At 37.0% G+C, this 27,829-nt stretch overlaps 1 protein-coding gene and 1 long non-coding RNA gene across 2 annotated transcripts in view; one reads left to right on the top strand and one right to left on the bottom strand.

Moving 5' to 3' along the window:
- Positions 1-27,829, top strand: part of avpr1aa (arginine vasopressin receptor 1Aa) — a 675,329-nt gene that overhangs the window by 279,730 nt on the left and 367,770 nt on the right. The window lies entirely within an intron of this gene.
- LOC307151130 overlaps positions 1-27,829 on the bottom strand; it is a 45,893-nt gene that overhangs the window by 7,528 nt on the left and 10,536 nt on the right. Inside the window, exons 3-4 of the long non-coding RNA XR_013819827.1 lie at positions 12,777-12,821; positions 7,182-7,235 (exon numbers count right to left, since the gene is read on the bottom strand). This is a non-coding gene — a long non-coding RNA (uncharacterized lncRNA). The remainder of the gene's footprint in view (positions 1-7,181; positions 7,236-12,776; positions 12,822-27,829) is intronic.

Below are 27,829 nucleotides of genomic sequence, written 5' to 3'. Positions count from 1 at the left end.
GTGCGTGAGTTAGTGTGTGCGCATGTGTGTATGTGTGTGAGAGTGTACTGTAAGTGTGTGTGTGTGTGTGTGTGTGTGTGTGAATGTGTGTAAGAGTGTAAGTATATGCGATAGTGTGTGAGTGTGTGTGCGAGTGTGTGTGATAGTGAGAGTGTATGCGAGTGTGTGTGTGTGCGAGTGTGTGTGATAGTGAGAGTGTATGCGAGTGTGTGCGTGCACGCGCGCGTGTGTGTGTGTGTTCCTCGCAGTTTCTGGCTGTTTATTTGGCGTGTCACTCCTTTCTTCACCTCTAAGCGGAGCTGGAATTTACTTAGATGATTATCAGTCTCTTTTCCACTGGGACACAACCTGTGTGCACTGCAAAAAAATGCTCTTCCTCAGTATTTTTCTCTTGTTTACCTGTACAAATATATGAAAATATATACAAAATATGTTTTCTTAAATCATGATAAATGTGCTTGAGAAGCAAAATGACATAAGATATAAATTATTTCTGAATAAAACTATCAAATTGTGTAGTGTATGTCAAGTTAAGTCACCTTCATTTATATAGCACTTTTAACTATATAGACTGTTTCAAAGCAGAAAGTAACAGAGATTGTATGTGTGGGAAAGCAAGAACGTTTTGACTCCAACTACATCTTAAAGAAAATCTGAGTGGTACTTGCTTGGGCAAAACCTGTCGTCAGGATGTTGTGGATGGTTGCCAGGATGTTACTATGTGGTTACTAAGGAGGTCTGAAAGGTTGCTAGGTGGATTCTTACTGGTCAAAGTAAGAGTCATCATCTCTGGGTCCCTTCTTCAATGAGCATCTGTGGGATTTATTAGCAGTGCTGATGAGACCAGAGACACTAGATGTCAGTGTTGGGTTTGAGCTCTTCAACTCATTTACACCTTCTGTTCAACACAGACTCAAAATGATTGATTATATTTAGTGGTGGTTGCCAAGTCAAGCATACTTATATGATCATACTTAGTGTAAGTGATGTGAACAAACCTCAAAAAAACAAAAAAGTTAGTGATTTATAAACTAACAAATAAACAAGAACAAAAAAAAACAAAAACAAAAACAGAGAACATCTCATAAGCTTTAGAGAAAAATCCTAAAAACCATGTGGAACGTCACCATAGCAACACCCTAGCAACCACACAGCAATAAACTAAAACAGAACACCTTAGAAAGTGCCTGAACAACACCATGGAAAATCACCTAAAACACCCAAGCAACCACGTAGAAATATGCTTAACACTTAAAACACCCTAGGAGCCACAGAACACCCTGACAACCACACAGAGCACCATAGCAACACCCTAGAAACCACACAGAAATGTACAAAAAGCACATAAAACACCTTAGAAAGTACAGAACTACACCATGGACACCATCAAGAAACAACATAACAACTGCATAGCAACACCCTAGCAACCACATAGAAATATGCTAAAAACACCTAAACACCCTAGGAACTGCAAAACACCCTGGCAACCACATAGAAGACCATAGCAACACCCTAACAACCACATCGAAATATGCTAAACAACACCTAAACACCCTAGGAACCGCAAAACACCCTGGCAACCACATAGAAGACCATAGCAACACCCTAACAACCACATCGAAATATGCTAAACAACACCTAAACACCCTAGGAACCGCAAAACACCCTGGCAACCACATAGAAGACCATAGCAACACCCTAACAACCACATCGAAATATGCTAAACAACACCTAAACACCCTAGGAACCGCAAAACACCCTGGCAACCACATAGAAGACCATAGCAACACCCTAACAACCACATCGAAATATGCTAAACAACACCTAAACACCCTAGGAACCGCAAAACACTCCAGCAATCACGTAGAAGACCATAGAAACACCCTAGAAACCACACAGCAATGTACAAAAAGCACATAAAACACCTAAGCAGAACAAAACCCTGGAAACCACTTAGAACACCCTCACCACCACATTATCAACACCATAGCAACTACATAGAAATACGTTAAAATACAACAACAAAAAACGTAGGAACGGCAGAACACAAAATAAACACCCTAGCAACCACATAGTAATGTACTAAAAACACATAGAACACTTTAGGAAGTGCGAAACAACACATTGGAAACCATCAAAGACACTGTAACAACTACATAGCAACACCCTAGCAACCACATAGGTACTAAAAACATAGAACACCCTAGGAAGTGCAGAACACCAACCTGGAAACCACATAAGCACCCTTACACCGTAAGATACAACCTTATGATTATTAGTCTAGATCTTTAAACATCCACATCCACCCATCTGTGAAATCTCTGATGTATCATCTTTGTTTATAGTGTCTTACAGGAGATCAGTCCAGGGGGCACATTTGACTTTTTAATGGATGGACAGAGATGTACGTGTGTGTGTGTGTGTGTGTGTGTGTGTGTGTGTGTGTGTGTGTGTGTGTGTGTGTGTGTGTGTGTGTGTGTGTGTGAGAGAGAGAGAGAAAGAGTGAGAGAGTGAGAGAGAGAGAGAGAGAGTGAGAGAGAGAGAGAGATTGATCACATTGTGGGAGATTCCTACAGAATGCCTGGAATCTAATCTCACACAGGACTGGAGAATATTATTGGCTTGACCTTCCACTGTCTTTCTCTCACATCAACACACACATGACTGGGATGGTATCTAGGTGTCATGTTAGTATTGTGGTATGCAAACCTTAAAATGCAAATACAATGGTAATGGTATTGCAAGATATAAAATTAATCAAATCTTATTCACGGTCATATTCAAATTCAACACACATACCACGCTAAGTTTCATGTCAGTGCTACTAAATACATTTGGTTCACATGACCAAACTAAATATTCAGAAGTGAGAATTAAAAAAATTACTAGCAACACCTTAGAAAGTGCTAAACAACACCGTGGGAATCACTAAGAACACCATAGCAACACCTTAGAATGTTAAAATGTGATAAACCATTCAAAACGCCTTAGGAACTGCAGAAACCCCTGACAACCACCTAGAACACCATAGCAACACCTTAGAAACCACATAGCAATGTGCTAAAAACACTCAAAACACCTTGGTAACTGCAGAAAACCCTGTTGAACATATATGATACCATAGCAACACCATAGCAACCACATAGCAGTAGGTTAAAAACACTTAGAACATCTTATAAGGTACAAAAAAAAAATCTCCCTGGAAATCACTTAAACGTTAGAACACCCTAGCAACACCTTAGGAACCACACAGCAATGTACTAAAAGACTCAAAACACCATAGGAACTGCAGAAACTCCCCTAGGACACCACAGCAACACCCTATCAACCACATAGCAATAGGTTAAAAACACTTAGAAGTGGAAACCACTTAGAACACCCTAGCAACACCTTAGGAACCACACAGCAATGTAATAAAACACTCAAAACACCTTAGGAATGGCAACCAAATAGGACACCACCATAGCTACACCCTACCAACCGCATAGCAATAGGTTAAAAACAAACTTAGAAGTGGAAACCACTTAGAACACCCTAGCAACACATTAGAAAAACAATCAAATCACCTTAGGAACTGCAGAAAACCCCAACAACCATTTAGGATACCATAGCAACACCCTAGCAACCACACAGTAATATACTAAAACACATTTGTCCTTTATGGTATCATCACATCCACGTCTCCTTATGAGTATATTTTCCTCTTCACATCATCCTATTTCCTCCTCGTGTCTAAAACCTCACCAAACCCTCATCCTCTAACCCTCATCCCCCCCCCCTCTCCGTTCCTCCCTTCCAAATCCTTATCGAGCAAATGAACGCATCAGTCAAAGCTGACGTGATTATCAGGACGGGTTATCACCTCCTGTCGGTCTGCATTTGGCTGTTTGGAGCTCCACAGGGCAAAAGCCATTTGGACAGCCACATTAACACTGTTAGCCATTTCCATTTCTTTAACAGATACAGTATCTGGCACAAATGGATCCTGTGCAAAAAAAAACAAAAAAAAAACAGGATCGTTTTTGCTTTTAAATGTAGTTTGAAATTCAATACATGTCATCTGACCTACCTGTACATCTAAACATTCGTACTTGTGATTTCTGTAGCACTGACTCCGCCATTGCCAAACAGATACAGTAAAACAGTAATATTGTGAAATATAATTACAATTTAAAATATCTGTTTTTATGTGAATATACAGTATGTTAAAATGTCATTTATTCCTGTGATCAAAGCTGAATTTTCAGCATCATTACTCCAGTCTTCAGAGTCACATGATCCTTCAGAAATCATTCTAATATGATGATTTGCTGCTCAATAAACATTTATGATTATTATCAATGTTCAAAACAGTTGTGCAGTTTCATATTATCGTGGAAACCATGATACATTTCTTTCCAGGATTCTTTGATAAATAGAAAGTTCTAAAAGAACAGCATTTACTTGAAATAGAATCTTTTTTAACAATTTAAAACCCTCTACAATCACTTATGATTAATTTAATGCATCCTTACTAAATAAAAGTATTAATTTCTTATTAAGCTCAAACTTTTGAATGGTATGTATTATTTGCTTATATTATAAGCTTAAAACTCACTTATTTACTGTGGCTTTTAAGAATGAATGAATTCTTTATTTTTGTGTATATCATGTTATATATTGTAATCGTTTTGCTCATATGTATTGATTATAATCTAATATTCTTTTTTTTATTCTTTTATTTCAGTTCCATAAAACTATTTTTAATAGTTTTAGTGTTCCTGAAGAATAACAGCACTGAATCACGATCTAGAGTTTGTCACAGTGTGTGTCTGCAGCACACGTGTATTTGCAAACTGTAAAGGTTTTCTGGTTGATCTACTGTGTGTCTGTGAACTAACTGGGGTCTGTATGCAAATATGATTTGTCACTGCCACTGTTTCACCGTTTTGGAACCTGCCACAGGAAATATGAAGCTCTCTAATGTGTCACGGACCACTGCTGTGCCCAAGCAGAAGGAAAAGCGAGAGTGTTTCCATCTCTTGTGTGCCCCCGCACACACACACACACACACACACACACACACACATTGTATCATGGAAATCCCACAGATTACAGGCCACTGTTCACATAATTGCTATTCCACAAACCAGAGCGTAATCACGGTTTCCTGCGTGACGAGTCGCTGCCACTGCACCCAGAAACGTCTTTATAGAGTCCGGGACCACTGAGAACACCAGCCAATCAGCAGGTGTCCTGGAACTGGTTTTGTAAAGCATATTTTCATGATTTTGCAAATGCATAGAGCACTGTCCAGATGATCATCATACTTAAAGTGTTTTCTTGTGTTATTGTGGACATTGCAAACCAGATGTGTTTTTATTCAGATCCTGAGATATAAGAATATCCAAGATTCTCTTCAAATTGGTGCTCTGCCTAAATAGTAGTTAAGCAAGAAGTTTAATTAGTGTAAAATTCATTCACTCATGAATTTTCACGAATCATTCATTCATTCCTTGTTTATATTTATAAAGCACATTTTAAAACAACCAAGTTTGACCAAAGTGCCACAACAATGCACTAAAACACATAGAACACTTTAGGAAGTGCAAAACAACATCCTGGTAACCACCTAGCAACACCCTAGCAACTACACAACAATGCATAGGACACCTTAGGAATGGGAGAACACCACCATAGAAACCACACCACCCTGGCAACCACCTAGAACACCATAGAAACACCCTAGCAACCATATAGTAATGTACTAAAATACATAGAACACTTTAGGAAGTGTAAAACAACATCCTGGCAACCACCTAGAACACCATAGAAACACCCTAGCAACCATATAGTAATGTACTAAAATACATAGAACACTTTAGGAAGTGCAAAACAACGTCCTGGTAACCACCTAGAACACCATAGAAACACCCTAGCAACTACACAACAATGCATAGGACACCTTAGGAATGGGAGAACACCACCATAGAAACCACACCACCCTGGCAACCACCTAGAACACCATAGAAACACACTAGCAACCATATAGTAATGTACTAAAATACATAGAACACTTTAGGAAGTGCAAAACAACATCCTGGTAACCACCTAGAACACCATAGAAGCACCCTAGCAACTACACAACAATGTACTAAAATACATAGAACACTTTAGGAAGTGTAAAACAACATCCTGGCAACCACCTAGAACACCATAGAAACACCCTAGCAACTACACAACAATGTACTAAAATACATAGAACACTTTAGGAAGTGCAAAACAACATCCTGGTAACCACCTAGAACACCATAGAAACACCCTAGCAACTACACAACAATGTACTAAAATACATAGAACACTTTAGGAAGTGCAAAACAACATCCTGGTAACCACCTAGAACACCACAGAAACACCCTAGCAACTACACAACAATGCATAGGACACCTTAGGAATGGGAGAACACCACCAGAGAAACCACACCACCCTGGAAACCACCTAGAACACCATAGAAACACCCTAGCAACTACACAACAATGCATAGGACACCTTAGGAATGGGAGAACATCACCATAGAAACCACACCACCCTGGCAACCACCTAGAACACCATAGAAACACCCTAGCAACCATATAGTAATGTACTAAAAATGCACAGAACACTTCAGGACATGCAAAACCATCTAGAACACCCTATCAACTGCATAGCAACACCATAAAACTGAAATAAAGTTGAATTAAAGTTATATATAAAGATTTGAAATTAATAACAATAAAAATGGCAACAGCACATAACAAGATGACAAAATGACCCAGAAAGATTATTTTCTGCCAGTCTGCACCTTTGAAAACGCGTTCCCACAGTTCCAGCGGAGATCTGATAGATGTTGTCTTTGACTAGAGTAAAGTTCATCTCGACTCTTTGACCCTACCCAGACACCGTATTCATCCACACAGGCCACATTGAGCCCGTTGCCGAGGTGAGCCGGACTCTCTGGCAGGACTTCAAACTTGGCATAACAAACTGCCATTGTAACTTCCTGTCTTTAATCTGGGAGATCAATGCATGTGTCTTTCTTAATCAAAACTCCCACAGCGCACACACACGGCAGTCGTTTTGATCTCAGTCTCTTTTCAATGGGCTGTTTGATATGGGATAATATCTAACCTGAGCGAGGTGACTTGTGTAATTAAGGTGCGCACCTGTGCATGCCAGAGCCGCCCGTCCCGATTCAGTCCCAAATCCGCCATGGATCACTAGAAAAAAAGAGATAAATGATTACAATATAAACCATTTCTCACTCTAAATTAAAGACTAAATCAAATCAAATTATATATTTTTACTAATGGTGTCAAAATATAGTACTGACCAGAAATATATGCACCTCTTGATGGATATAATATCACAGCATTTATTTTCATCAAGAGGTGCATCAATGTTTGTTTCCACCACAGAATAAAACATTTTAAAAGATAATTGTGACTTTTTATCTCACAATTGCGAGTGTATATCTCACAGTTCTGACTTTATTTCTCAGAATTGCAAGATACAATGTCAGAATTGCGTGATATAAAGTCAGAATTGTGAGAAATAAAACTGCAATGCAATTCTGGCATCTTTTCTCAGAATTGTGAAATATAAGCTTGCAATTGCAAGTTATAAAGTCCAATTTTAAAGATTTTTTTCCTCAGAATTGTTTATATCTCACAATTCTGACTTTCTATCTCCCAATTGCGTGTTATAAAGTCAGAATTGCAAAATACAAACATGCAATTCTGACAAAAAAAGTTTGCAATTCTGACTTTATTACTCGCAAATGCAACTTTATATTACGCAATTCTGATGTAAAATTGTGAGATAAAAAGTTGCAATTACCTTTTTTATTTTGTGGTGGAAACAAGCTTCCATAATTTTTCCTCCAGATCTTGTATTGTCCATCACTCTGTAAAGTCTCCTCCAGCACATCACAAAGATTTTCAGTGAATTTAAGCTCTGTATTTTGTTTCTGTGTTTTTAAAATGATCATATTTTAATGACAGTATATTTATTGAACAAAATTAAATTCTTTTATTTATCAAAATGGACCGAAAATAGAGCAAACTTAACTATAGTGACTAAAAAGTAAATTATAAAAAAAATTTTTTTTAGCTCAAGTATTTGTACCAATAATGTGTGTCTGTGGGGTCAAAGGCCCACCTCAAAATCTCATACATTTATATGATTTTTAAACAAACAAACCCCTTTTTCGATGATTTATTTTCACACAAACTCCATCATTGTTGAATAGAGAGATTTCTGTCAGGACGAGTGTTTACGTCAGGCTCTGCTGGAGAGATGCTGGGCTCTTGTGTTTGCTTTGTCGAGTGTAAACCTGCTTGTGTTTGAGGATCTTCACACCACCGGTGCCGGTCAAGCCTGTGGATTTACACACCGGCTGTTGCTGCGAAACGACTTTCTTTTCAAGACACATGCGGAGGAACTATATCTGAGACACAAAGTCTGTTACTGTTGACTGGATGACAAATATTTATTAACCAACTTGAGTTTTCCAGGTTTTTCATTGGTTCATGTATTGCTAACATAGTTTAATTCTATTAAACCGGTGCCTTTTCTGAAATTTCAATTGGATTCTTAACTATTTACCATACAAAGTATGTTTTTCCCTCTCAAGGTAAATTAACATACAATAAAATATTGGCATCATCTGAATGTGTTCTGACAGGAACGTTTCATTACAGTTGATTTGATCTGATAGAATGATTTTTAGTGTTGGTGTTAAGGATTTCTTCGTTTTTTGCAGTACAAAAATAGCATTTATTCAGCAATTTACTGATTTATTTTTGTGGCATTTTTCACATGTAACAAAAGTAAAGTCTCTTTTGACTTTGTGTGTACTGTGGTTACCCAGCATGCTTTGCAGCTGAGGTCAAATCAGAGCCAATTTGATATAATTAAATAGGAAAAGTGTGTGAAATGGGTTTATTATAGTTGATTGCAGTTGCAGATTTCACTGTAAAATTACATTATAATGTTGTTTTTTACTAGTTAAGATATGTAAGTGTTATGCAGGCTTGTTTGTTACCGTTATGCCTGCTTTTATTGTACGGTTGCTAAACATTGCCATTTGAGTTGGCATAGATGCAAACTTTTGCACTTGGTTTATAGTTCACTGGCCTTGTTTCTACCACTAAATCCCCCTCTGCAATGTGCAATTTCTCACACAATTCATCTTTTTACTGAAAACCATCAGCTGTCAAATTGAAGTGGTGTGGAGCGAGCCTTCATTCTCGCTACTGCTTCTCACTTATCCATTTAGCAGCGCCGCTAATCACAGCATAATGACTAAACGAGCGCTGTGACTCAGCAGGAAACGGCCAATGTGTTTAACATCCCAGTGGCTTCATGACTCACGGCTTTACTTGGCAAACGCGCTCGCGTAGCCAACCGTGCGCTAACTCAACGCACCACAGGAGCTTTCCCACAGACGGCAGGTGAAATGCCATTTATAGGGGAGTTTCTTCACGTTTTCCAGCCTTTTAGGAGAATGTTTCATTTGGACATTTCTTTTCCATGCGTTTTGTGCGGGTCAAGCTTTTCAGAACATTGAGTGTTTGATTTTTAGCATTGCCGAATTCCAGAAATTCCAGCTTTGTTGCCGATCCAACTCTTTGCTGACTTAAGATTTGTTTTCAGCAGATTCTGCCTTAATATCCATGTTGTGTGTGTTTCTGTGTTTTTTTTTTTAACAGACATAAACAATGTTTCTCATGCAAACTTTATGGCAAAGGTTCTCTCAAAGTTATGAGCAAACGTTCCAGTAACGTTCTGTCAGTGTTATCTGGTCTTTAATAATGTTCTCAAATAGTTAGCACAAAAACATTATTTATACATTTTTTTTTTTTTTTAAATGTATTCGTGTGACATTTTTTTAAATGTTACTACTGGTTTCGGAATGTTTAGAGAGCATTCAAAAGTAACATTCCCATAATGTTTGCAAAATAGAATGTTCCTTTAATGTTCGAAAAAACAATTTAAAACATTTAACTTAAACGCTCTTAGAACATAGTTTTGTTCAAAGCGAGGGGAGGTCAAGCCGCAATGCATGCTGGGTACTGGATGGACAGGCGCTGCTGGAGAAATGTCACCGGTTCTGTCAATCAGTTAACTTACAAATGAACTTGGAGATGTTTATGCGTTTATGCTAAATTGATTCTTGTAATAAATGATTTACTTTTAAACAAGGTCATCAAACAAGACCTAACTTTCAATGCAACGGAATGGCTCTAGTGTTGTGAAGTGTTGTTATTGTAAACTAAAGCCATTAAAAATGCTTTCGGTAATTGAAATAATGATAAAATAAAATATTAGATGAAAACTTAAACTTATAAAAAGTTTAAGAAAAGTTAGAAATGTTGTTTTTTGCAACTAACTGAAATAAAAGTAAGTACTAAAGCTGAAATTAAAATAAAGCTAAACAGAAATATATTAAAAAAACGAATGCATAGCAAAATTACTAAACCACTGAAATATAAAATTAAAACCTAATTCAAAATATACTATAATAGCACATACATAATATTGAAATAACACTGATTTGATGTCTAACATAAAATATGCATACTGAAGCAAAACAAACAAACAAAACAAAAACAAACAAACAATGAAATGCATATTAATCATAACATATCCATTCACTAGCTAAAGTGATGATTTCAGATTGTTGCATTAAAATGACTTAATGAACATGCAACCAGAAATGTAGGATAATTTATCTGAAATCAAATACAATTATAATATACAGTAATGGCCCAAATTTACATGTGATCTCATGCATTTTTGCTATTTACATGCATGCAACAAGTTACAAGACGTAAACAAAATCATAATTGGTTGACAGTGTAAATGGCTCATGCAACACATTAATTCAAATCGAGACGTGTGCATGAAGATGACTGTGTATTGAAGCTTTCGGGAGCCATTTTAGACCTTTTTGGAGATGTTCATCACATGCCTCCCATTCATTACTTTACAACAAAGAAGGAGTGGTGACGGATGGCGGCGTTTAAAAGGTTTTGGACAGACTGTGTACACTTCATCGAGGGGTTAAATGTGTGCTAGGACGTGCTGTCTAGACAAAGGGCTTCCTTTAGCTACAGTGAACGAGACAAACGATACACCTGCATCTAAAGGTGAGCTGAACATTCAATATGTGACCCTGGATCACGAGTCGCACGGGTATATTTGTGGCAATAGCCGACAATACATTGTATGCGTCAAAATTATCGACTTTTCTTTTATGCCAAAAATCATTAGGATATTAAGTAAAGATCATGTTCCATGAAGATATTTTGCAAATTTCCTACCGTAAATATATAAAACATTTATTTTTGTGAGTGAATGCAGCACAATCGCCAACATAAATGCACAACTTTAAAGCCGATTTTCTCAATGTTTAGATTTTTTTGCACCCTCAGATTCCAGATTTTCGGCCAAATATTGTCCAATCATAAACCATACGTCAGTTTTTAGATGATGTATAAATCTCAATTTCCAAAAATTGACCCATGTGACTGGTTTTGTCATCCAGGGTCACATCCATCGGCATCATCAAAAACAATGTATAATGCAAATAATAAAATGACATTAACTATATAATCATGTTAACTACCATTACTTATTATGTCCTAAGATGTCATATAAGATGTGTCACCCCACAGATTATTATATCCTTGCAGTATAAAAGTATCAATTTCTTCTTTTTTAACACTTTCATGTCAAATGTTGCATATTTATGCAGTTTTTTGAACACAATCTACATCCCAAATGAAATTGTTTGCATTAATGCTTGTGATTTGCATGCTCTTGTTGTGGGAAAGGTATCGCTTTCGCATTCAATCCAGTGCAATATGAAATGCGGTTTGCTGAATTTTTTGATGCATGTTTGGTCTGACACAAATAATATGAGATTGTGAGGTTGGGCTTGCCGCTGATGTTTGTCCTGGCAGAACCGGAGGATGTTTTTCCTCTCTTTCCACTCCCTGCCACGACACATTTCAGATCTGTTAGTTGTTCTGAGGCCTCGTGCCATGTGCGTTTTACGATGTTTAGGAAATTATTTTTATTTATTTTCTGACTTTGCGGTCCGCTGCATGAGCCTTTGCATGATAAAATATTTTTCTTTCGCTCTGTCCGTTTGAAACGTATAATTAGCAATTAAGCCGATGCCGTTTTCTTGGCAAGCCTTCCCGACTCGCGATCCCCCCCCCCCCCCCTCCCAGAAATGATCCTGGTGCGCTTTTGATGACCCGCAGTTTTGTTCTCGGAAGAAAAGCAAATATAGGATATTGATCTACTACACAAAACGACAGCGCTCTTATTGCCTTTTCTCAAATAAATCACAAATGCAAACGCAACGACCTCAGGGAGCGCCTGTAAATTACGTCCACGAAAGATTCATTTCTCGCTCTGTAAGTCTGGTTTGAAGCTCAGTGACCTCTGACCCCTGCGTGGCGTGCCGTGAGAAAAGCGTCCTGCGGTTCGCTACAGTCTGGCGTGGTTCGGTCTGCATGGCGGGGCACAGCTGTTTTGTTTTTATTTTGGTCGACGGGGAGTTCAGGAACTTCACCTTTTGCCAACATTTAATTAGAAAAACAAGCCTGCTTTGAAAACGCTCGACTGCCATTAGGATAAACGCTGAAACGTTTCGGTTCGGATGCCATATTTACTCATCACGATGCCTAAATGACATCTCTTAGATCACTGCCAGATTTGAAGTGAAAATGCCATTGTTTACTCACCTTGGTGTCGTCGATTCAGTCCTGTAAGGCTTCAGCTTTTGTGATCTGCGAGGGAAAAAACATCATGATTATTCATTTTTAAATGAAATACACCTTGCGGGAAAAAGAAAGTGTCATAAGGCACACTTAAGTGATCTTTTATTTCATTAATATTATATATACTGGTTTTGAAGTACACTAAAAGCTCAGATTAAATACAATTAAGAGCATTTCTGTATTTTAATGAACTGATTCAACTCTTGAGTCCGTCCTGCTGTGACTCATTTGCAGCTTTACGTTGTGTTTATACAGAGTGTGATTTCCTCTTGCAAAGACTGACGCTTTTCATTGTGGTTTGTTCTTTGAGGTTCGTCCGGCCGTCCTGATTCTGTTTCTTTGGTGTTCGAGAAGTTCATTTTGTTCTGCTTGTGTATGAAGGGTGAAGCTCCGGGTCAGGAGTGGGTAATATTTAACCAGTGGAAGAATTCAGGGTGGTGGAAGAGTTTGGTGAACATTCTGTACTCACACTTGAACAAAAGCACACACACTCGGTCTCTCTCTCTCTCACACGCACATACACAGACACACACTCTGACACACACAGACAGAGACAAACAGACACAGAGACACACACACTCTGACACACACAGACACAGAGACACACGCTCTGACACAGACACACACACAGACACACACACAGACACACACACAGACACACACACACACACACACACACACACACACACACACACACACAGACACACAGACACACACTCTCTGACACACACACACACACACACACACACACACTCTCTGACACACACACACACACTCTCTGACACACACACACACACACACACACACACACACACACACTCTCTGACACACACTCTCTGACACACACTCTCTGACACACACTCTCTGACACACACTCTCTGACACACACTCTCTGACACACACTCTCTGACACTGACACAAACACACACAGACACACTTTTTTCGTCAGGGGCTATTTTCATAAATTGTGTCTCATACATGCACATACTAATCTGAAGCCATCTGTTAGTAGGCTTGATACGAATATTAGATTTAATAATGTTGAATTTAACATTTGAAATGTAAGAATTAATAATAATAATAATAATGAATAAGTATAATATTTAATTATTATTATTATAAAAAAATAAAAATATTTAAAATGATATATAAAAGAAAATATTAAATATTTTAAATGTTAAAAATTCTTAAAATAAATAAAATAAAATAAAATAAAACAAAATAAAATACTTAATAATAATAATAATAATAATTAAGAATTAATAAGAATTAATAATAATAATAATAATAATGAATAAGTATAATGATATTTAATTATTATTATAAAAAATTATAAAAAAATATTAAAATGATATATAAAAGAAAATATTAAATATTTTAAATGTTAAAAATTCTTAAAATAAATAAAATAAAATAATAAAATAAAACAAAATAAAACAAAATAAAATAAAACTAAATAAAATAAAATAAAATAAAATAAAATAAAATAAAATAAAATAAAATAAAATGATGAAGATAGTCGATGGGGTCTCAGACGTCTGCATGAGTAGATGTTATGGTGTCTGTTTAAACACAAGCACAGGGTTAATTTCCACATGCGAAGGGAGGCGGTCAGGAATGCAAGGGAGTTGAACATTGATAGAAGATGAATTGATATTCATAAAGCATAATGTCTGAGGTAATACTCAAAGGTGTGAACACAGTTATGGAGAGAGCTGTGTGTGTGTCATACGGGACGCTTCGAGCTGCCAGCACAGATTATAACACTCCTCCTAATGTATATTTCTCTTGAGGGTCAAAGGTCAATTTGCTCACTTTCAGATTTCTGTGTAGCAAGAGATGGGCTGAATTTGGAAAAGCATACTAAACAATGTTAATGTAATATAATTTATATTCATTTATGCATTAAGCATATCCAAAGAAGAATACTTTTATTATTTATTATTATTTTCAGTTTTCATTTTAATCTTAGTTTAAGTTTTAGTAATTTTGTTACAGGATTTAAAGTTTTTTACTCTTTTCAATTTTGCTACTTAGCTTAGCATTTTTATTTCAGTTTTAGTAATTTTAGTACTTCAACTTATTATTTAAAACATATAATTTAAGTTTTTGTTTTATTTATGTATTGCAATATCTGAATAATCAGCATTGAGAGTAAAGGCATGATATATAAATACGTAAATGGATGAATACATAAATAAATAAACAAAATACATAAATAAATATTTTAAAAGTATATTTAAAATATGTTTATATATATACAACATGGTTAATCTCATAATTAAATCTAAATACAGTAGAATTGAAGTATACATCGTAAACTTGTAATCAATGCAATCTATGAATTAAATCAGATTTACCTTTTAATAAAGTAAGTGTTTCATCTAATATGATATTTTATTTTTTAACATTTTACATTACAATATCAACAGTGGCCGGTCGGTCATGTGACAGCGGTACCGTTTAAAAATTTGTATCGTTGCATTAAAAAAAATGTAAGACTAGTAATCTATTCCAAACAGAGCCAAGAAAAATCTCATTCAGACACAAAATATTAAAAGGAACAAAATGTTCCAGACTAGATAGTTTGTGCAAACATGCCTTTATTAAATTTTATTGGCAATTAGCCTCAAAAGATTGTCTCATAAGCATTAATTAAGTTATTATTACTTTATATATTTTTTGCATTGTTCCACCCCAGTGTTTTATTTCTATGAAACGGCGATTAAACACATTTGTTTTGAATTGTAGGTCACAGGTTATTTGTGTAATGTTTGCTCAGGGCTTTAGACGATCAACTGATAACCTGAAACAAACGTTCGATTCGTCCTGAGCTTTTGTCTGGACGTCAGCCTGTGTGTTTGGGTTGTACGACTGTTTTGAAACCATCCCGACCTCCAATTCATGAAATGCCTTTGGTTTTATTGTTTGTTCCAAAAGGCAGATCCATCTTGATTATGTTAGTTTACATTTGAAAGGCTGGTTTTAATGTTTGAAGACGAGTCTTCACTTGAATGATGTTTCAGCGGTGAACGTGACGGCCCGTCATCTGTTATTGGAAACAGCCGGGAAAATGTTGTGTCAGATTACCTAATTGAAAGCATCCACTACATTTGTCTGCAAGAAGGTGACGTGCTTTAACACTGGTCAGAGCTCAGCCTGGCAGCTGTTTATTTGCACATGTGAATATGATGAATGAAAACGCTGGGATTTAGGAAGCGACAAGCGAGAAACATCGAGAAAAAAGTTGTGATTTTTAGAGAGAATTTTGCAGGAAAAGTATTTCACACAAATGGATTTCCGTGAATGTCTCCGAGCATAAATAAAGAGAGCCGTGAGGAATTCACAACAACCATCAAACTGCGAGATTTGAGCAACTATCATTTATTTTCATTGACAAATTTGTTTTTTTTCTTAAAGGAGACATATCATGCTTTTAAATCGTTCCTTTTAACATATAAATCATACATTTGTAGTCTATATAAAGCAGAAATGCAATGCTTGGGTCTGAATTCCTCATTATTATAGCTCCACAGGCCCCTTTTCTACCCCTTTTCTGATGTGCGTCTGCAGCAACTCGTTTTGGTGCGTGTCTCTTTAAATACAATTGAGACACTTCATACCCCGCCCTCTCTCCAGGTGACACTCGGTTCAACTCCACCCCGTTCGGCCATTTTTGTAGTTTGATAGCAGAGATACGATTATAGCGGCACAGAAACTTTTTATTCACACGTTATTAACAAAATGTCAACAACGGAAGACTTGTCCAGCCAGCCTTACATGTTCGAGCCAGAGTCGGAGCCGGAGCGAGATGAAAATTAAGACGACGAACCTGCAGAACAACGTCTTCATATGGATGTATCGCAATGGTGTGTTACTGTATTTACACATGAAACTTTGGTCTTCCGACCTTTTACCACCGTGTCGATTTATTTTGATTAATATGTGCGAGGGACAGAGAGCAAGACAGCGTCTAGTTTGGAGACGGTGTCTTGTTTACACTTTCGCCTGGCTCCGAAGAGAGAGAGAGAGCGTGCGCGCGACCGGGTCTCTCTCTCTCTGCTCGTTCTTTCAGTTAAACATGCGCCCTGTCACAAGCGCAGCAGTTCATCTACATTAGACGGTGTAATGAAGCGTGTGGGTTACTACATCCAACAACCGAACATTTTAACTTACCATCTCGTAACTTCTGCATCTTTTAGCTTGGACTACAAAATTGCAGCGAGAAATAAAAATGGAGGATTGCTCGAAGTGTTGGGCTGGAAGTCAATGTCCTTATTTGGCAGTTCCGCTGCAAATACTGTGACGTAATAGTTCACAAAACGTCATAGATAACAGAAAAATCTGAACAGGTTGAAAAATAAGGCCAAAACAGAATATAAAGATATCAACGAAGCACCTGAAGAGAATAATTTCAACTTTTCTGTACTTTTAAACACTCCAAATATACAACAAAATGCATTTAAGGGCTAAAAAAGTGGATTTAGCATGATATGTCCCCTTTAATCTTTTGGTTTCTGTAAGCAACAAGAGAAAATAATTAAGCATTTAATTCATTGAATTATCCAAAAAATAGTCCACATAACCACCATTTTATATAAAACCTTCCTACATTGGACACAATTTCCAGCAAAAATGACTAAATCTCAATACGTTGCGGTCATATTTAATCAATCATACGCAATACAAAATTTTGGACATATAGCATACTCTCAAGGCCTGTTCACACCAATGACGATAACTGTAACTATAACATTACTCAAATCGTGATGCAAAATGTTGTTCATCTGCCAACTCGTTGAAAACTATAACGATAATTAAATTAGCATCCACACCAATGCACAATATCGTTGTTTATAATAAGTGCGCGCTACAGTTTTGACGCTCTTTAAACTCTTTAAAGCAGGATGGATTCTGATTGGCTGTCGATATTTTTATCGTTCATCAGCTGATTCCTGTGCAATTATTGTTATAGTTGTGATATGGAATCAGAATTAGAACGACATCTTTATCGTTTTCAGTTTTTGGTTTAAATCGACCTTTACTGTTAGTTAACCTTTATTTTACACATCAACTTTTAATCCCAGCTAACAAAAATATGTTCTAAGAAGAACATTGTGCCAATGTTCCGATTCGGAATGTTCTCTGAGCGTTCAAAATGTCAAGTAAAAAAAAAAAAAAAAATTAAAAATGTTCTTGGTTATGTGAACGTCAATGGAACATTCCATTTGGGGAATGGGGAAACATTATGGGGAATGTTTCTTTTGAATGTTCTCTGAAAGTTCTGAAACAAGTAGTAAAACAAAAATAAAAATAAAAAACGTTTGAGGAACATCCAACTATTAAGTTTCTGAAAAAAATGCTAATGCTTTTAATGCTAACGTTTTTAGAACATTATTAAAGACAATATAACTTTGAACAAACATTCTACTAACGTAACTGAGAACGTTTGTTCATAACTTTCAGAGAACCTATCCAGAGCGTTCCTAGTAGGGCTGTCAAACGATTAATCGCGATTAATCGCATCCAAAATAAAAGTTTGTGTTTACATAATTTATGTCTGTGTACGGAGTATAATTATTTTCTATATATAAATACACACACATGCATATATATATTTAAGAAAATGTGTTATTTATATATAAAATATTTATATATAATATAAATTATATATAATTTAAATATATATACACAGTATATACATGCAAATATTTCTTAAATATATACATGCATGTGTGTGTATTTATATATAGAAAATAATTATACACCGTACACAGACATAAATTATGTAAACACAAACTTTTATTTTGGATGCGATTAATCGCGATTAATCGTTTAACAGCCCTAGTTCCTAGCACACTAACATTTGGCCGTGAAAAAAAAACACCGTGAAAACCTGCAATATTTCATTCATCCTTAATGACATTCACTTCCTGCAGGGTCACTCAACGTCGTCAGAGATTTCCATTTCTGTCCTGTATCAAAATTTCATGAGCGATTTGTACATGATTCTTGGCGGAAATGTGTCTGCCGGTGACGCATTTTTCAGGATGCCAGGAAGGAAAACGTGCCAAAGCCGGTTGTAGAGGATGGCACTATGTTCGCGTATGCATGACGGGTTCAAACAGTGGGTGTCCTCATCTCTTCAGACCTCTGCTTCATCCTTCAAGCAGCAGGGGCTACAAAACACATCGAATTAATCCGACTCGTAGAAACGGGTCGTCTGAAAGGGTTTTGTGGGGACTCAGAGAGGGGTGTTGTCTAAAAAGCTTTTTCACAGTGAAAACACGCTGATTACGTTATTGTTGAGTGGCTTTTGATTCCCACACGAGGACCTAATGCTTCCCCGAGGAGACCTCCATTAACCGGCACAGCGGGGATTAAACCTCCACCTCATCAGAGTCTCGGACCCTCAGCGAATCACGGGAAACGCTGGTCCGGCTCTCCAGCGCTTTTGACCGTTGCGCCTCTTTCTAGTGGCTGAATGCGGGGTTCACAGTTTGTTGTTCCAAAACAATGCGCAGGGGTTGGATGAATGAAGAGTCTTGCGTTTTTTTTCTGCGTTGTTTTCCCCCTCCTTCTCTTCTTCTGCTCCAAGGGAACGTAATTAGAGTGGGGAATTGGACGGGAGGAGGCTTGGGATGGGGGTTGAGAATGAGAAGGCTATTATCCCGCTGTTAGACGTGAATGGAGAGACCCACTCAGACGGCACAAAAGGGACGAAGCTGAGAGGAGCCCTTGCTAAAAGAGACCCGGCTCCACCGGAGCTTCAGTTCGGGAACAGATGCGACGACAAGTTTCTCTCCAAGCGCTCTGACAGGCAGCGTTTATGTTTGGTGGAAAATGTTAAGATAAAGAAATGCCGTTTTACCTGAAAGTGAAAATGGTGCAACTAAAAGTTCTTGCAAAATTTCTCCTCATGAATCTGCGTAATTTTTCACCCTAAATTCAAGAAAAAAAAGGCTAAAAGAAAGAACATTCTTTTTTTTTTTATGCATTGTGAGATTATTTTCATAAAAAGATAAAATTCTCACTGTAATGCATAAGAATCTTTCTCATTGGTGTAAAATATTACTATAAAGCAAAGCCAAATCTCATTCTTGTTACCATAATGTGGAAATAAATGTCATTGTTGTTAGTTAAAAGCAGAAAAATCTAATCAAAAACCATCAAATATAAAGCAAAAAAAAACACGATCTCATTACTATAATGCAGGAAAGCAACACCAAAAAAAATGCAAGTAATACTGTCATACTACCGTTGTACTATTCACTACAATAATCTGTAACACAAACAACATAATCTCACAAGAAAACGTAGTGTTTTTACGAGGTGGCGTAAAAAATAAAATTCTAAGTAAGGATGAAGGACCACTACAGAACATTACCATAACTGAGGCGTAAGACGATGGTACAAAAACGTTAGAAATGTATATTATACATGCAAGTCGACTTGGATCACAATGGTTATAGAGACTACAGCCGATCTGGACGTCAAATGCAATCTCCTTAGGAACAAAAATCCAACTTCTAAATTTTATCGTCATTCCCACGGCCATCTATGCGAGTGAGCCCTGGAAATCATCGGCAAGCATCACCAAACGTCTTTCAACAACGTCATCGGGAAAAACTCCGGGGGCCCTATCTTACACCCGGCGCAATGCAGCGCCAAGCACGACGCAAGTGTTTTCTGCGACAGTAGTTTCAGCCCGACGCAGTTTTCATTTTCACGTCCTGTGCCACGTTGTTTAAATAGCAAATGCATTTGCGCCCATTTGTGGCCCATGGGTTGCTGGTCTGAAAACGAGGTGTGTTCTGGCGCATTGTTGGCACGTTGCTATTTTGAGGCAGCAGAAATAGACTGAACCATTGACCAACTGAACCCTGGTCTAAAGTCAATGGCGCAATTTTTTTTTGTTATTTAAAGAGCGTGTTAGTAATGTAGAGCGTGTTAGTTATGTAAACCAATCTAGGCTTGGTTTGTAGGGAATTCCAAACCTGCGCACATATATTCAAACGCACATAACTATAGAACCAGTTCTTAATGCGCATGTGAACGCCATCAGCGTTTCTCACAGGTTCGCGTTTAAAGTCTGTGTAGAGAGTGGTGTCGTCTTAGCGGCCCCTAATTTAATAACAAATGATCGTTGCGACGGAAGCGAATCAATCAAAACTAACTTTAGCTGGAAAATAACTTTATTAAAGAACCGCTATAAAGCCAAAACAATCTCTGTTACCTTAAATCATACGTTTATCTCTGTAAAGCTGCTTTGAAACAATCTACATTGTTAAAAGCGCTATATAAATGAAGATGACTTGACTTGACTAATGTGCGCCTATAGGCGGGTCCACACCGCGCGTACACTCTGCTTATTACACACACAGGGACGCACAGCAACACACAAACATGCCAAATATTTAAAATAAAAGGATTACAATGTAAAAGATTATTATTGTGTACATAAAGTTATGGTTTTACCACACACATTACTCATTAAGAGAGTAGGGACAACCATTTTAGACCATGCGCCGGGAACACCGACCATTTTTCCCATCGTTTAACTAGCAAAAGTGGATTCGGACTCGCCCTAAGTGAACTTGTGCCCTGCGCTTTAGAGTATGCGCTTAGATCGCTAAAATAGGGCCCCAGGTCTCATACCGCGAACATGTCAGCAACGTGGAAATATACAGAAGAACTGTTATCCGCCACTAGGCCGATGTAGTCGCCGAGTGCCGCTTTCGCTTTGCGGGCCAAATTCTTCGCCTATCCCTGGATTACTCTCGGCCCTCAAAACTGCATGCATTTTGCAGAAGAACATTGTTTTGGTTGTGGTTTGGATCTGCGTGACTGTATGGATGAAGATGGTTATCCTACAGATCATAAAACATTAACTGCTAGGCTTATATAGCCTGTTTAGATGGAAATGGTCTCAAGATGACTAGTTACTGTAGCTTTACCCATTAATAAATGCGGTACTTCCTTGAGAATAAATTCCAGCACAGTTACAACAAACCATAATGAAATCACCTTCACAATAGATAATGCCTTACAGTGAAGAGCAACATATGGCAATTTATCTGTTCAATAAAACAGTAATAAAAACACCATCATCTCCACGCCGCCTTTACAACATTTCAACCCTTTAGTTTTAATCTCTGAAAAGCCAAGCTAATGTTGATTCTTGTTTTATTACGAGCTCTGTCTCGTTCTCTGTTTAAACGGGTGATTCTCCGGAGGCTGGAGATTTAGCGGCTCAATGTCAACCTTTCTCACTGACTGTGACAACTAACCTCTTCCAAACACACACACACACACACACTCAACTAACCTCTGCCCCTCAGAAAAAAATTATTTGTTGAAATGAATCTTTTTTTATCGTAAGTAGTTGCAATCAATTGATTTAATCTACATTTAAACAAATGCATTAAGTTGAACTTAATCAATTTTAGTTCAACTTAATGCATTTGTTTAAATGTAGATAAAATCAATTGAATGCAACCACTTACAATAACATTTTTTATTAATTTCAACGAATCATTTAGACACACGACAAAGCAGTTGGAGCAACTTTACTCTATTTACATAATTATATGACATAATATGACATATATGATATGATATATATGATACGATATGACATAATTTCTCATTTTATATGAAAAAAATATAAACACTTATAACAGGCTTACCAGAGTGAATCAGCAGGGTAAGACAAAAACATGTTTTGGAAGAAGGATTAATGATATATTGACCTAATTTTGAAAATAAATAAGTTAAATAATGCACCTTTAAATTCAGTACAAGAAATAATAGGCTTTATTTTTTTAAACATGTAAAATGTACAACAAAAACTTCTAAATTGTCCTAAAAAAATAGGCTTTATTTTCCTGTATGCAATAAACTCGAGGGTGAAATGTGACCTAGACCTGTTCCTGACAAGTTTTCAGGAGATTCAGGTGAGAAGTCATTTGTAAGTTGGCAGCATCATCCAGCGTGGCCTTTAAAACACAGCGTTGTGTAAGTCAGCAGTGCTGTTCACTTTTTCCTCGCACTACACACTACGAGCATTTCCAGAGAAAAAAAAGGTCAGGTCTTACGCACGCTCACCACACGCGTATCAGGAAAACACGTTACTGTGTGGCCGAGGGGTTAAAAAAAGATTTTGGAGAGGGAGAGAGAGGAACTTCCCTGAGTATCAGCCATTGCGGTGAAGTTTACGATACGGAGAAAAAAATGGGGTGTCAGGAAAGAGTTATAGGAACCAAACGACAGCTGTTAATATTACCAGCAAAGGAGAAAGGTCAGCTAGATTAGCACAATAAACATACAAAAGTTGGTGAAAATGTCCAAATAGGTGAGGACTTAATGTGAAAGTTTGTTAATATGTACATTAATAATATTTTTTTTTAAATAAAGGATTATTAAAAAGCTTTTGTGGTATTCAAACTGGTATCAAAAATCCTGAAATTTTAATTGTATTGGCATCAGCTACTGCAATTTTGATTTGGTGACAACTAAATGCTATTTAACAAATTTTTATCTGCGTGATTGGTTATTTTGTGGCAAATTTTAACTATATCACATATAAAACGATATATAGATGCTATAATATATAGCAAATCAACTCAACTATATGTTTCTATATTATTGGCCAGCTCTTTATATAAAGTTGGTCAACTTTATCTGCATATATACAGTATACTCGGGTAGGGCGATAGCAAATCTCTACATTTTGCAATGATACAAAGCAATAAAGCAAAGTATATTATTGTCCAGCTCTAATCTGCTATATGCGACTATAAGATATTAAGATTTCACATCATGACTTTCTGTAAAGCTCCTCTGAATAAATGTGGATTGTGAACAGTTCTATATTGACAAAAATGTGAATTCTGAAATCGCATTGCATCATGTTCATAATTTAGCAGATTTCACACCCAAAAATTAGCACAGAAAACGCGCTGCAGATCCCGTCTGGTCCGGTAGTGGAATTGGTCTAACATTGGCGTGGCATTGAGACCAGCCCAGTTAATAGTTTCCAGGCTGGTCATGAACCACTTCCTAAATGAGGCCTGTGTTTCTGACCCCAAGGCCCCTGTCCTGTCTGGGGCAACAGAGCCGCAAACACACACGCGCTCGCCCGCTTAATGCATCTAGAGTCTGTAGGCATGGTGAACTGTGAGGGCTTTTCAGATGCATGAGTTTCGACATGAAAATCACATTCATGACCGACCGACCGACTTCATGAGCGCTGTCTCCTAGGTTGTCCATGAAAGCCTGTGAACTGATTTTTCTGTGAAGGACTCAGGAAATCAAAAGGATGTGGCGTTAACACACATTCCCAAGAGTATTTCTTCCGTTGAAGGACACATGAAACTAATGCTCATACAATGTCAGAAAAACATCTGAGACAAAGTCGATACTTAATCGAAACATGCCTGAGAAGAACATTACGGAAACGAAACTTATCTTTGGAAACGGAGCTTATCTGGAGTCCAGGTGCTTTATTTGGAGGCCTTTTGGAGGAAAAAGCACATTTGAAACTCTCTGAAACGCTTTCCACCACCCAAACCACAGTTTCTGGGAGACATTGAATCAGAATGCGATCTACGCCGCATGGATTACCCGTGTTAGGGTGGCCGCAGGTCTCAGACCCAACGGAAGGCCCCTGAAGGGATTTCCTGACCTTAGTTCAAAAATAAGGCGCTTTAACGACCGTTTCTCTGTGTATTTCAGGATCTGTCGAGAGGCGAGGCCGCGTGAGTCAACGTCTCCTAAAGAGAATCGCCACGCTTGGCTGAAAAACCACAGGGGTCCATACCCAGCTAATAGGGAACGTTCTGCCAAGGTTCTCTCGAAGTTATGAACAAACGTTCTTCCAGTCACGTTAATGGATTGTTTGTTCGTGATCTGGTCTTTAAAAATGGTCTCAAAACTTTTTATACATCATTCATGGAACTTTTTTTCTGAAAATTTTTAGTTAGGCCTTCATCAAACTTTTAAAAAATGCTACTACAGTACTTGTTTTAGAATGTTCAGAGAACATTAAAATGTAACATTCAAAAGTTGGACGTTCATGTAACATTTTTTTTAAATGTAACTACTCAATTTAGAATGTTCAGAGAACATTCAAATGTTGGACGTTCATGATATATTTTTTAAATGTAACTACTCAATTTAGAATGTTTAGAGAACATTCAAATGTAACATTCAAAATTTGGACATTCATGTAACATTTTTTAAATGTAACTACTCAATTTAGAATGTTTAGAGAACATTCAAATGTAACATTCAATATTTGGACATTCATGTAACAATTTTTAAATGTAACTTCTCAATTTAGAATGTTCAGAACATTCAAATGTAACATTCAAAAGTTAGACGGTCGTTCATATAACAATTTTTAAATGTAACTACTCAATTTAGAATGTTCAGAGAACATACAAATGTAACATTCAAAAGTTGGACGTTCATGTTACATTTTTTAAATTTGACTCATTTCAGAATGTTCAGAGAACGTTCACATTCTCATGGTAAAATGGAATGTTCCCTTAACGTTTCGCATAACCAAGAAAAAACACTTTTAAAACATGTTTCAGAGAACATTCAGAAAAAAAAACATTTTCATAACTTAATGGGAACGTTAACAAAACGCTCTTTGAACTTAGCTACTGTAGGTAATTCAATTCAATTCAATTCACATTTATTTGTATAGCGCTTTTCACAATACATATTTCAAAGCAGCTTTACAGAGAATTCATGTCTACATTACAATTTAGAGTTATCAGAGTTACCTCTGTTATCAGAGGTGACTGTGTCCAAGTTATGCATTTATGTGAAGAGAGCAGATGCACAAATGTCTCTGCGGCTGATGTTACGATGAATCGGGGGACGAGAGGAGCCGGTTGCACGAGCGTGCATGTTAAGAAAGTGTGCATGTCAAGAAAGAGCGCACCCGAACTGACAGAATCTGCTTTGCTTTGTGTATTTTCTCTTTCACGTCTGTCTTCCTCTCATTAACCGGCGGTGTGGTACTGTAGGTCTCTGTGATCTGGCCTTCGGATTCGCCACACATTGCGTGAGATTCGATCGTTGCTCGCTGGTGTATGTGACAGAGGTCGTCAACATAGCATTAATTAAGACCCAAAAACAACAAAGCCCAAACAATAAACACCCGTCCGCAAAAGCCACTACTGCCTCCCCGACCCGACCGGGGTTCAGCCAAAGAAAGTAAATACAGTAATACGTTCAAGATTTGTTTTCCCTCCGCCCAGAGAGCAGCTCTTTGTGGGGCTTTAAGTGAAAGTGTTATTCAACAGATTCAACCGTTCGATTGTCATTGCACGAAGTGGCGTTGAAATGATCATGTTCCTGGCGGCGTTCCTCTGCAGATGTGCAGCTTGGCACCTCAAGCCATTTCTCAAATAACCACATAGTTGGTCAAATGGGGCACCTCAATAAATGGTTTCTTTTAGCACTATTTAAGTAGTATTCTCTCGCTATCGGTGTCTAAAACACGTGTTTATGTGTATATCATTCAGCAGTTTCTGCACAGCCAGTACAGTTAAACCTTTAAACAACTCAAGCCAAGTTTTAAGAAACACACGCTAATCCTAAATTGTCAAACGGGTGCCGATGGGTTTTTCTGAGTAGACTTTAGTTACACTCTTAAAAATAAAGGTTGCAAAAGGGATTTTTGCAGCGACGCCATAGAAGAGCCATTATTGGTTCCCCAAACAGTGAACATTCTAAAAAAGAGCCCATGTTTTATTAAAATAAAGAATCTTTTGTGAAAGATTCAATGGATGTTAAAGGTTCTTAATGGAACCATCAATGCTAATATAGAACCTTTATTTTTAAGAGTGTAGTTCCAGCTGTCAAATTTCACTTCTGTTCATCCATCCAATCCTGCGATTACCAGGGTTCATACACATTTTAACCAATACTTTTCCATGACTTTTCCATGACTTTTCCAAGACTTTTTGGCACATTTCCATGACGCCTATGTATTCCTGAAAATGTCAGTCGACATTATAAGAATAAAAATTTGTGTTAAAATTTACCCTCAAAATTAATACCGTACATTAGGGGTGCGCAATATTGACAAAAATATGTCTCGATATTTTCAAAATTTTTCTTGATAATAATTAGATGATATTTTACTGATTGTGTTTTTGTACTGGTATCCTGGCCGGTTTAGGCCTGTTGTTGACAGCAGACTCACGAAGATATTCATATTTTTTATATTCTATGCAGTGGTCAGTTCACAGCAGTGACCGAAATCAACATTTTTATTAAGGGGCAAAATTTGCCACATTCATAGAATTTTGCCAAATTCTAACATTCAAATTAAATTATATTAGAATAACACAGTACGAATGTCAAATTAAATCATTGAATTAAAATCCATCCTTGCAGTGCAGAGGTGACACAGAAGTGGCATCAAAACTGGCATTAGCCTACTATATTTATACTTCATTTACAATTGCATAAATAAAGCTATTCAATATTTAAATGATTTATAATTTTAACTTTTTAATTAAAGGATACTTTAAACATTAAACTAAAACCACCAGTAGGTGGCGGCAAGTCACTGTCTTAATAAGCGAGTTATTGGAGTCATTTATTCAACCGATTCGTTCAAACGGCTGATTCATTCAGAAAAACAAGTGATTGTTCATTGAATCGTTAAAATGATTCATTCAAAACGCGGATTTCATTAAATAAATAAATAAATAATCGATGTCTGTTGGACTACAACTTTATTATGAAATTCTCGTCGGCGATATAAAGTGAAAATTGACAATATTGTGTCCAAAAAGTAACTCGCAATGTTAACTTTATTGTTAATTTAACTGTTGTATAAAATAAATAGCACATTTGCAATTGTGCAAAGGAAAACGGCACTCTTGCTCATGTGATATTCTAATATAACAACATAATATGATATAAATATAAGACAAAAACTCATTTGGGGGCATAACTGCACTGACACATCACGCAGTGAAAGCAAGCAT

Source organism: Squalius cephalus (genome assembly GCF_949319135.1).
Source record: "Squalius cephalus genome assembly, chromosome: 23".
NCBI lineage: Eukaryota > Metazoa > Chordata > Actinopteri > Cypriniformes > Leuciscidae > Squalius > Squalius cephalus.
This window is presented reverse-complemented; position numbering and strand designations above follow the sequence as displayed.